The following is a 4,955-nucleotide window of genomic DNA, read 5'->3' as shown; positions in this document are numbered from 1 at the left end:
TATACCTACTGAGCAAATTAATGTTGAACCTGGTATTGCTATGATTAAAGATCTCTTGGATGAAGACTTAGATGGGCATGTTATCTCTTTTGTGGGTGAAACTGCTAATATTGCTAGACCTGATACTAAGACCCGTAGACCTGTTGTAGGCACGCCTGTTATTCTGTTAAAATAGGAGATCATTGTTATCATGGCTTATGTGATATGGGTGATAGTGCTAATGCAATACCTTATGATCTTTATAAATAAATTATGAACGATATTGCACCTGTTGAATTAGAAGACATTGATGTTACTATTAAGCTTGCTAATAGGGACATTGATGTTACCATTGATGTTACTATTAAGCTTGTCAGAGATGTTGAAGTCTTGTGTGGAAAGATTAAATACCCTGCTGATTTCCTTGTTCTTGCTTCCCCACAAGATAATTTTTGTCCCATTATTTTTGGTAGACCTTTCTTGAATACTGCTAGTGCTAAGATTGATTGTGAAAAGAATATTGTCATTGTTGGCATAGATGGTATGTCTCATGAGTTTAATTTCGCTAAGTTTAGTATACAACCTCTTGAAAGGGAACCCCCTAGTAAGGATGAAATTATTGGTCTTGCTTCCATTGCTGTTCCCCCAACTGATCCGTTAGAACAATATTTGTTAGACCATGAAAATGATATGTTTATGAAGGAAAGGGAAGAAATAGACGAAATGTTCCTTAAACAAGAACCTATGCTAAAACATAACCTTCCCGTTGAAATTCTTGAGGATCCCCCTCCACCCAAAGGTGATCCCGTGTTTGAACTCAAACCCTTACCTGATAATCTCAAGTATGCTTATCTTGATGAAAAAGAAATATATCCTGTTATTATTAGTGCTAACCTTTCAGAGAAAGAAGAAAAAAGATTATTGAAAACTCTGAAGAAGCACCGAGCTGCTATTGGATATACTCTGGATGATCGTAAGGGAATTAGTCCCACATTATGTCAACACAAAATTTCAGTGGAGAAAGATGCCAAACCAGTTAGAGATCCTCAAAGACGATTAAACCCCAAAATGAAGGAAGTGGTAAGAAAGAAGATTCTAAAACTCCTAGAGGCAGGTATTATTTATCCCGTTGCTGATAGTGAATGAGTAAGCCCTGTCCATTGTGTCCCTAAAAAGGGAGGTATCACCGTTGTTCCTAATGATAAAGATGAATTGATCCCGCAAAGAATTATTACAGGCTATAGGATGGTAATTGATTTTCGTAAGTTAAATAAAGCTACTAAGAAAGATCATTACCCTTTACCTTTTATTGATCACATTCTAGAAAGGTTATCCAAGCACACACATTTTTGCTTTCTAGATGGTTATTCTGGATTCTCTCAAATACCTGTGTCCGCGCAGGATCAATCTAAAACTACTTTTACTTGCCATTTTGGTACTTTTGCTTATAGACGTATGCCTTTTGGTTTATGTAATGCACCTGCTACCTTTCAAAGATGCATGATGGCTATATTTTCTGATTTTTGTGAAAAGATTTGTGAGGTATTCATGGATGACTTCTCCGTCCATGGATCCTCCTTTGATGATTGTTTGAGCAACCTTGATCGAGTTTTGCAGAGATGCGAAGACACTAGTCTCGTCTTGAATTGGGAAAAGTGTCACTTTATGGTTAATGAAGGCATTGTCTTGGGGCACAAGATCTCCGAGAGAGGTATTGAAGTTGATAAAGCCAAAGTTGATGCTATTGAAAAAATGCCATGCCCCAAGGACATAAAACGTATACGAAGTTTTCTTGGTCATGCCGGTTTTTATAGGAGGTTCATTAAGGACTTTTCTAAAATCTCTAGGCCTCTGACTAATTTATTGCAAAAAGATATTCCTTTTGTCTCTGATGATGATGGTGTAGAAGCATTTGAAGCACTTAAGAAAGCTTTGATCACAACACCTATTGTTCAGTCGCCTGATTAGAATTTACCTTTTGAAATTATGTGTGATGCTTTTGATTATGCTGTAGGTGCTGTTTTAGGGCAAAGAGTCGATAAGAAATTGAATGTTATCCAGTATGCTAGCAAGACTCTTGATTCTGCCCAGAGAAATTATGCTACTACTGAAAAAGAGTTCTTAGCAGTTGTATTTGCATGTGATTAGTTTAGACCTTATATTGTTGAATCCAAAGTTACTATTCACACTGATCATGCTGCTATTAAATATCTTATGGAAAAGAAAGATGCTAAGCCTAGACTCATTAGATGGGTTCTGTTGCTCCAAGAATTTGACTTGCATATTATTGATAGAAAGGGAGCTGAGAACCCCGTTGCAGACAACTTGTCTAGGTTAGAGAATGTTCTTGATGACCCACTGCCTATTAATGATAGTTTTCCTGATGAACAATTAGCGGTTGGCAATGCTTCTCGTACTGCTCCTTGGTATGCTGATTATGCTAATTACATTGTTGCTAAATATATACCGCCTAGTTTCACATACCAGCAAAAGAAAAAGTTTTTTTATGATTTAAGACATTACTTCTGGGATGACCACACCTTTATAAAGAAGGAGTAGATGGTGTTATTAGACGTTGTGTGCCTGAGCATGAACAGGAACAAATCCTATGCAAGTGTCACTCTGAATTTTATGAGGGACACCATGCGGGAGATAGAACTGCACACAAGGTACTACAATCTGGTTTTTATTGGCCTACTCTCTTCAAAGATGCTCGTAAGTTTGTCTTATCTTGTGATGAATGTCAAAGAATAGGTAACATTAGTAGGCGTCAAGAAATGTCTATGAATTATTCTCTTGTTATTGAACCGTTTGACAATGGGTGAAGGATGCTGGCCGGAGGTAGGGTAGGCGCCGAGGCACGCGGATCCTTCGTTTGGGCACCAGCAGGAGCGGCGCAGGTGGATGCACCGAAATCCTAGGTCGCCTCTCCCCTGTTCCCTCATGGTGGAGAAGTCCTCGGGAAGGAGAAGAACTCTACTCCCTTCGTTCGGAATTACTCGTCCAAGAAATGAATGTATCTAGATGTATTTTAGTTATAGATATATCCATTTTTGTGACAAGTAATTCCGAACGGAGGGAGTAGAAGGCATGGGCAACGAATCTTAACGGTGACAGTTCTGTCGTAATTTTGACTTGAAATAGGGGCAGACTCTCAAAGTGAATCATTCCCTTTTATGGGAAGTTGTGGAATCTGTGGATTCATCAAATTTGTTGCTTCTAGATCCGCTTGCCGACTAAAAGAAGTGTGCGTGAGATATATTGTACTCCCTCCGTTCCCAAATATAAGTTTTTTAGAGATTTTAACAAGTGACTACATACGGAGCAAAATGAGTGAATCTACACTTTAAAATATGTCTATATACATCTGTATGTTGTAGTCCATTTAAAATGTCTAAAAAGACTTATATTTAGGAATGGAGGGAGTAAAACCGAGGGGTGATTGTTCTTCTCGAAAGCTATCCATTATTATATTCTTACTTTCCTTATTCTTTTTTCTTCTTAGTCACGTGAACTCACGACAGAGGCATGCATGTCGATAGTTTGTTTCTTAGCTTACTACTTGGATGGTTGGAAACTTACACTTCTACGCGAAGGGAAGCACCTCGGGTTGTCAATTTTTTGGTCTTCGCCTTGTCATTACTCTGGTTGTAGAATCTATTGAGTGGTTCTTCTATTTGGAATCTATTGATTTTTTTGTGAGAAACTTTCAGTTAATTCATCTTCAATAATGGCAGTACAAAGAACAACAGAGGTAATAAAAACTAGAACCATATCCATGGACCACCTAGCGATGACTACAAGCACTGGAGCGAGCCGAAGGCCTACCGCCATCATCGCCCCTCCCTCACCGGGGCCGGGCAAACCTTATTATAGTAGACAATCGGGCAGTCATCGTGCTAAGACCCCATAGGACAAGCGCACCAGAGTAGCAACCATGGCCGAATACCCAAACGACGGATCAAACTTGTAAACACCCAAACGAAGACGAACAAAGACCGGATCCAAACAGATCCACTGAAGACCAGCACCGACCGAATCCTATGAGATCCGATGGAGTCAAACCTCCACACGCCCTCTGACGATGCTGGACGCACCATCAAGACAGGGATAGAACTTGGGAGACATTATCCCTACTAAGGGACATCGCCGCCGGCACACAACCCCAACCAAGACGTTGAATCTGACAAGAAAAAGAACAGGGCCCCTTCCGCCCGCGGGGGGCCAAGATCCTCCGCACCTCTATGGCCTAGAGGCCATCGGAGATAGGGCGGATCAACGACAGCACCAACGGGAGGAGAAGATCTTTTCTTGTGGAGGATCATAGGTCCTGAATCCAGACCGCTCATTTTTCAAACCTATCTATCAGAGGACCTGTTTCTCGTCTCATCATTTAGCTGGCAGAATTAGCTTGTTATTGCATTAAGAAACAAATTTATTTATACAATATGCCAAGCACCGAAGCACATGTGCTAGCTTCAAACACAAAGGCATTGAACATATAAACCCTGAAGAACTCCTAGGCACAACGAAGCCAGCCACGTCGCCTTTAAATCGCTTCGTGCCACCACTTGTAAATTTTGTGCCCCTCCAAGGGCATTTTAGTCTTTTTATGTGTAGGGGTATAAATAGAAAACGCTGCCATGGAGAAACCCTCGCTGCCGCCTCCCGTCCCAGTAGCCTCCCCCTCAGCCGCCTCCTCTCCCCCACGCCGCCCTTCCTCTTCCCGCTCGTCTCCTCCTCTCCTCTTCCCTCGATGCCGTCCCTGCTTCCCTCTCCGACCAGGGCCAGAGCCTCGCCGGCCGCCCCCCTCCCTCAGCCAGTGTCCCTCTCAATATGCATCCTCCCCGAGATCCAGGTACGGAGAGAGTCATGGTGGCAGGGGCAGATGCGTGAGGAGGAGGAGGCCGTGGTCATGGTGGCGCGACGGAGGTCGTGCCTCGCCCCCTGCCGCCTCTCTCGCGTCCCTCTTTTCC

Source organism: Triticum aestivum, chromosome 7B (genome assembly GCF_018294505.1).
Source record: "Triticum aestivum cultivar Chinese Spring chromosome 7B, IWGSC CS RefSeq v2.1, whole genome shotgun sequence".
In the NCBI taxonomy this organism is placed as follows: Eukaryota; Viridiplantae; Streptophyta; class Magnoliopsida; order Poales; family Poaceae; genus Triticum; species Triticum aestivum.
Note: the sequence above shows the minus strand (reverse complement) of the source record.